At 30.5% G+C, this 8,252-nt stretch overlaps 1 long non-coding RNA gene across 1 annotated transcript; it reads right to left on the reverse strand.

Annotated features, from left to right (window-relative positions):
- Positions 1-563: 563 nt before the first annotated feature.
- LOC124889787 lies at positions 564-5,152 on the reverse strand. The gene is made up of 2 exons (XR_007048643.1): positions 4,862-5,152; positions 564-813 (listed from the first exon to the last, which is right to left on the reverse strand). It is a non-coding gene; the product is annotated as an uncharacterized LOC124889787 (long non-coding RNA).
- Between the last annotated feature and the right edge of the window lie 3,100 nt (positions 5,153-8,252).

Genomic DNA, 8,252 nt, shown 5'->3' on the forward strand with positions numbered 1-8,252 from the left:
TATATGAGAGATTATGAGTAAATTAGAGTAAAAATAATTGTAATAGCATGTAAATCATGATAAATAATAATAGTAGTAATAGTAACAATAATGACGATGATAACATTAAAGTGATGAAAATGGTTGTTATGAAAATAGTAAAATATACCTTGTACGTATTAGCGAAAACATATATAAACCTCATATTTTCTACCCCTGAAAATTCGAACAAGTACTGAAAATATAACGTAAAGCATCAGAATTATAAAAACAAGGTTAGAATTAACGAACGACCTAAGAATTTTGTGACCTGCTCTCCCCTATGAGTTAGTATTTGAAATTCTAGTTTGTTATTCTTTTTTTTAAGAAAAACATAGAGATTGTTACGTCCATTTTATTAACAAATTTTTTTTTAATGTGAGATAATTAATTAAACACTTGATCAATTTTTTTAAAAAAAGAAATTGCTAATCCTTAAAGAAAGTTTACCTTTGCAAATCGATTGACCGAGTGTCGATCACAAAAATATGATGATTGACCGAGTGTCGATCACAAAAATATGATAACGCCATCCTATTTAAAGATTTGATACGTAACAAAGCAATTATAAACAAATAAAGCTACCTCAAGCAAATGTACCGACAAAATAGAGTTGGTTAACATCCCAAAAGAAAGCATAACATAATGAGTAAGCTAAAAAAAAGAAACGGCTTGGAGTACTAGAATCCATTTCGGAGTTCAAACTTCTATCTCGCACGACTCCGAAACTCGTGATCCTAGTAGCGTTTGACCCGATAGTTGGGTCAAAAGGAGTTTCGATTAAAACTCCATCTCCTAGATTACATGAAACAAAAATAAAATAAAGATGAGTAACCAAAATAACAAAATAATATAGTTTGTCGATTATGAAAAAAAAACACATACTCATGAATACATTTCACATAAGAACCGGATAAGTGCTTAAGTTAAGTTAGCATTCCGAACAAATTATCCTCGGAAGACTTTGCATTTTAATAGGACCTTATCACTAACCTGCATCGCTACACCATAGTGATAACAAATTTCCTAAGATCCAAAAGACTTTTCAAGGGATAATTTTAATTTTTCTCAATGCATATCAAAGGGCTCAAATGATCAGGAAAATGTTATTTCTTTAAACCCTTTTTGCTATACCTTAGTGATGGTTAAGATACCTATTATTCCCAAAGCATGAAACTCCCAGCACAAAGTGGACACTTAACCATCAAAGTTATTTATAAACTTGACAAATCCACCAAATTTCACTTAGAATGGCAAATAGAGTTGACCACGAACGAAATTTAGCTGGGAACATAAAACCCAACATATCCAAAATGAGGTAATTGATAAGAATTTATGAAGGTAATCTTCTTAAGTATGAATAAAAAAAGAAACCCAAACGACAAATAAATAAGTCGAGAGGAATGGAGTTAAGGGAAAATAAGTGAATAAGTAAACCAACATTTAAGCTTTGGAATGCTCATGACATGATCAAACAACTATAGAGAATTAACATAAATGTTTTAATCCTCTGAAAGTTAACCAAAGGGGGGCCACGGCCAGATATTAAATGGGGCAATTTGACAAAATTGTACTCACGCTGACAACTAAAAAAAGTGCATGAAGTTAAACCAATTCTATCCAATGTTCACTACGAGAAGTAACTTTATTAAACTAACCCAAATACCAAAACTTATACGGGCAAGGCATATCTTTGTACTAAGACAGACTCCATTTTAAACAATTAAGGAAGCACCAAACAAAGAACTCTCTTAAGCTTTAAGTAAAAGAAAACCACTAAGGGAGATAAACGGGATATTATGTACTAGTCTTTAGTTGTAATATAATGAAGTGAATCCATTTTTTTTTAAAAAAAGGGCACAACTTAAAAAAAAGAACAGAATACTTGCTTAGGAATAAGAGAATTCTGGATAGCTTAAAGAGAGAAACAAATTCATGTAGATTAATGCTTAGGAATGTTAAATAAGAGTACAATCAAGCACATTCTTTTCTCCTTCATATCGTAGATAAATAAAATACTTGTGATAGATTTAATATTTAAAGGACTAGATCTAGATGCTATAAATAATTAGCTTATTTTCATATTCAAAATTTAACAAGGGCATAGAAAGAAAAGATAAGGATGAAAAAAATTAGTTATTTCATAAAAATCTCATAGAAAACTTCCAAAAGCACCATAGACATCAGTTAACCATCTTCAGAAAACAAACATGACAGAGAGATTCACCTGCTTGAGTCTATCCGGTCAGTCAGCTTTAAACAAACAGAGAAAGTTTCAGCTAGTCGAATCTATCTAGTCAATCAAACGTTAAACAAACCGTCATCTGCTAATGCATGTAAGATCTCCAAACCGATTGTTTTAAGGAAAAGCTTGCGTCGACTCTTTATAAACAACATCAAAAGTTTGGCACCTTATACAAAAGAACATCCCGACAATAATGAGAATATGACAGCTTCAAACTCAATTTACCAAACTAAAAAGGGGCTGAGACGACTATTAATTCCAAAAAAAATTGCAAGCATCGAGTGATCACATATTTGTCAAAAAAAAACTTTCCTTACCACTGAGTAGCTTATAGAAAATACAAGATTAAGAGAGTTCTTGCTCCCTTTATTTCTGGCCAACCATAAGAGTCCAGTTTTGAGTAAAATAAAAGTCCAAATGATGACACCATTCACCAAAAGCAAAGACGACATTGGACAATAGACATGAACTCCTTGAGGCACGTAGAGAGCGTGATCACTGTCTTGCGAGACCACGTTCACAAAAATGGTGATACATTATTCCAAACGGAATTTATGCTTCCCACAAGAATATTCGAATGTGTTGCACCATTCTCATGAGTTGAAACAATAAAAGAAGAGGAAAACAAAGAGTATAGATATATCCCTGTGCAGGCTTCGAGATGACAGCATGATTTCAGAAGGCAAGATAGGGACACACAACTTCTCGAAATCAGAACAAAAAAAAGGGTGACGAAGGTTAAAAAAATAAAATAAAGTGACTAATTTTGTGTATCTCACATGATTTGAACACACATAAAAAAGGGTAGGAACGAGGATTTGAGATGAACTCAATTATTTAGACTCACAATAGGAACAACGACACCAATATATGTTTGAAACTGGAACAAGCCCCCTTACTCACATATTTATAGGCTTGTATATTCCTGAAACAATTTTTCAGAGTACAAAGCTATGTACAGGGATTCAAGAGAAACTATAACCACCAACAGTCCAATGATGAAACGAATGCACAAATAAACATAATTACAGACCCACGTATTCACACATGAAGTAGAGAAAATTCAATCATCGACAAATTTGGGGAAAGCACCACAACCACCACCATAAGCGTGATCCGTATTATGAAAGGGTATAATACATAAGCAAGTACTCCAATCGTTTAAAATATATCAATAACTTCAACTTACGCGTTGCTACATGTTAAGAGCAGCCCCATTTTTAAAGAAAATAGATTTCGATTATGCCCAAAATTTAAACCATTATCATGCCTCGGATTTACTGATTGCAAGGCGCACACATAAATTGCATCAATATTATCTCTAAAAAACATACCAACAACAGTCAAAAAGGGGAAATGGGGAAGGGCTAAACATGCTTTGAGCAGGATCAATTTCATTTAATGAAGGTGTTAATCAAAACACAAGGTGACGATGAAATAAATTTTTCCACATACCTGAAAAGAGAAGGGAACAAAACCCGAAACACACATCCTTCTTACTTAATAATTTTTAACACCATAGCGAGTTCTTTACACATTAAAGTTTATAACCAAAAACTGTGATCAACCTTATTTATTCACATTCATTAATCATAAAAGAAAGTTATTCACAATATTGGTCTGAAAGTTAAAAGCAACGAAGGTTTGTCTAAATACAGTGGACTAGATCGCAAAACTGGCATTTAAGCTAAAATAGTGGATTGAAAACTAACAAGCAACTCTAAGACAAAACAATAGATTCCAAAGCTAAAATAAGGAAAGATGAATCTAAAAAATGAAGCAATCGATTAAGGTCATGATAGACAGCCAACATACAATTTTGAATGTTTTAAAAGTCCCTCCCACAACAAATGAGGCTGCTGGGATCTTGCAAACACACTAACCAAACGTACACATAGCTAAGTTATTATTACCAGAATAAAGCATCTGAATCGGTATTAAGATAACCTCAAAATGTTTACTAGAACGTTTACAGGAAAATTTAAACCTTCATGAAGTGTGTTTTGAGCTTATTAGGTGGGTTTAATAACCTACTTATGTACTGTTAAGTATGTACATAGCCCAATTGTGCCAGAATTACCCCTTCAAGTTCTCATTTGTGCAACCAAATGAAACATCCAATTTCAGTCCAAAATAAATCAAACTTTATGGGTTTTTTATTTAAACTAGATCCCACACAAACATATAATCTAACAAGAAATATAAACAAATGACAAGAAAAACTATCTTTACTTTATGTATTTGCACTCAAACTCAAATAGTCTAAAGCCGCAAACATCCATACACAACACACAGTTAAGAATTTACAAATTATGCAGTCAAGATGGAATAGGATTTACTCTTACAACTATTCGCGAAATCACATCAGAATTGCATCAAAACGTAAGGAAAATCAAAACGAGAACGAACAAGCACCCATGTACACATATCCACAGAACCATGTATCCATGAAATGGCTTTCAGAATCAAAACTACATTTCATTTGCAAGATCCAAAATACAACACCAACACCAACATCGAAGCAAATCCCACTCAACAGAATCCAAATAGATAAGGGTAAAGAAAAGAAAATGAAATGAAAATGGGGTAGATTAGCACCTTTTTTGGTGCAGCAAAACTGGAGCTACGGCGACAAGGGTTTTTCAACGGCGAATTCAACTCCGAGGATTCTGAACGTCTGATCTCTAATTTGCTCTATTTTCACTTATTTTGACACTATTGTTTCTCTTTCCTTAATTTTCTCCCTTTGCCCCAAAGGAATGGCAGAACCCCTCCTTTTATAGGCATATTTTAGAATTTTTGATACTTATCAGACTACAAATAATTTAACGGACTAGATCAATTTGTGTGGAATGACAAAGTGGATATGAGAATTGTTTTGAGTTTCGGGCTAATTTTTAAACTTCTGAAATTTATAAATAAGAGTTGAGTTTAGATGAAATAAAAAATTGAAATAAAGTTATCGTTGCCCCGAATACTCTTTTTCTATTGAAATTAATTTTGTCGATGTTCTCTGCTGCCCTAAAATTATTTTTAGTCTAATGTATATAAATTATATAAATAATTTAGTATATGCGTCCGATTTAATAATTGGTAATTTTAATTTTTATAATGCTAACAATATATATATATATATATATATATATATAAGAATATATATATATTAAATTATATATAAGATTATAATAGAATATACACATACACATATAATAAGGATGTATATATTATGAAAATATATATATATAGTTACAATATATCGTCTGAAAAATAAAATTAGAGAAAACGCAAATGCGATTATCAAAAAGATTTTTTTTTAAAAAAAATTTGATGTTAAATAATTATTTATATTTAATTAAATTATTTTACCATATTATAGGAAAATAAATATTCTCTTTTTTATTTTTTTTCGAAATTCATAGAGCTAAAAATACGAATTTATTTTAAAAAATTATTTAAGACCGAGGAGTACAAAAAAAAATAAAGGAAATGGAGCGAGTTAAAATTGGGTGTCAACAAGTATAAGATGAGGAAATCTTTTTTGTGGCATCTCAAATATGAAATATGAAATATAAGATATACTAATGCAACGACACTTTTTCAATACCAAGTGGAGTCAATCAACAAATTTTAAGAAAAACTCATGATAGTATGTGAATAACAATGGGACGTCTAAATGCACAAAAATTGTTCAAGAAATAAATCAATAAGCGAAGTGAAGCAAATTGCATACATTAAACATGTTTGAAAAATTATATTCAAAGACAAGATAAAAAAAAAGGTAAAAGATTAATTTCAAGAAAAAGTGTCCAATTATGCCTACTCCTATTTTAGTTTTACACCCTTTCAACAAAATCTATAAACCTAACAAATTTTCAATTTAAATAAGAGAAATCAAAGATGGTTTTGATCTTGAAGATGAGTAAAACATGACCACACACATATCAAAAGAACTATAACATATAATCATGGAGAAAATAACTCTTTAATTAAAAAAAAATAAGAATCGGCAAAAGAGTTGGATCTTAAAAGTAGCCCTTAAGTTATAATTTTTACATATGAATGGGCCAACTATCATGTGCATGTCAAAGTGGTCAACTTCAATCTTAAGCGGTGATTTTGCAAATTGATAGGCCACAAACATAGCACACTATGATATGCCTTTCAAAAATAACACCAAATCCCTAGGTACAAGTAACTCACTACTTCGAATTGAGAAATAATTTCGCAGTCCCTTAACAATAGTAACTATTTTTTCGATACAAAGAAACAACTTTACATGCTAAAAGCAAATATGTCCACCAATAAAAAATGTAAGCAAAGCATGGGTACGTAGTTTAAACAAGCAAAGGTCGAAACTTTATTCATCTAATCATAATAATCAAAGAAGAAAGTCAAAGAAACACGTTCAACTATTGTTAGCTCATTTTACACCATGAACATAAAAATAGCCATAATATTGATACCACAACATCATATGGCCTTAAAGACCATATACAGCCAACAATCCCAACAAATAAAATTACAACTACAAAACTACAAAAGTACAAAACTACGAAGAAGGAGATGAAGAAGAAAACGATAACAAAACTAAAAAATAAAGGTGTGTTTACCATTTTCGGAGAAACAGAACGGGACTTCAAGTTTTCTTCGGAGTCTTGATCACCACCGAAAAGCAATCTTTCAAGAATCCCAATCAGTCTATCGCTTGAAAAAATCTTACTAAAAAAATGTTTAACTCTTTGCTCAAAAAAAATTTCCACTCTTTAAGACTTTTTAAATTTTTTCACTAAAAAATTTCAACTATTTGCTCAAAAGCCTTTCAACTCTTTGAAGCTTGGTCTTTTTACCAAAATAGTGTTAGTATTTATAGAAAAGGATAAAGATTCAATTCTTTTTCATCCACTAATGTGGAAAAAAATTTAGGGGTGTTTTGAGAATTTAAAATTGAGGATAAGGTTTGTTGGATGATAAGGTGAGGTGAAATTGTACAATCTAGTACAATTTTGAATTTCAAAAATGAAAAAAGGACAGGGTTGAGAAAAAATTGCACAATTTAGTACAAAATTTAAATTTCAAAAACGAAAAAAGGACAAGGTTGAGGTGAAATTGTATAATCTAGGTGCAAATTTTGAAATTCAAATTTAAATTTTGGAATTTGAATGGATAGATTGGCTTAGTCTATTTATTAAATACCCAAAATTAAATTAAAATTAGCCAATCTTATTTAAATTTTGGCCAATTGAGAATCAACTAGTCAATTAAATTGCAAATATGGCCCTAAATAATAATTTTAGTCAATTTTATTTAAATTAAAGTCATATTGAAAATCAACTGGCCAATTACATTGCAATTATGGGCAAATTGATTTCAATTATGACCAAATTCAATAAATTGACTAAAATTTAAATAAGATCCGATATAAATTATTAATCGATTTAACCCCGAGATTCTTGATTAGATAAAATCAAATAAATATTTCTCAAAATAAATAATTTTTTGAGAACAAATTGTATTTCAATCATGATTTTACCCATTTGAATTAATTTTCAAGATTAATCTCAATAACAGTCCAATTTTGATAAAAATATTCATTTAAGTAATAAAATTTATACAATCTCGTATATGTAAATATGAAACATATACTCGTCACTTAAATGACAAAATTAACCCAAAATAAATATTTTAGAACATATTTACCTAGATGAAATAAATATTTTGATTTTATTAAAAACTGAAGAAACTCAGGATTAAATTTAGTTGTAAAGGGCAAAAATTAGGTGTCTACACTTGGAATGCACGAAATAAAATAAAAAAATAAATTTCTGCTAAAGTTATGCAGCCTCTCAAATATAGATAACAAACGCCTCTGCACCGATGTGCAAGACTCTACTTAACTTGGATATACTAATGAGACCAATGAACCTAGGGCTCTGATATCAATTTATCAAGATCCAAAATAAACACGTGATGGCACTTTTCAAACCCTTCA

Source organism: Capsicum annuum, chromosome 12, assembly GCF_002878395.1.
Source record: "Capsicum annuum cultivar UCD-10X-F1 chromosome 12, UCD10Xv1.1, whole genome shotgun sequence".
NCBI classification, from domain to species: domain Eukaryota; kingdom Viridiplantae; phylum Streptophyta; class Magnoliopsida; order Solanales; family Solanaceae; genus Capsicum; species Capsicum annuum.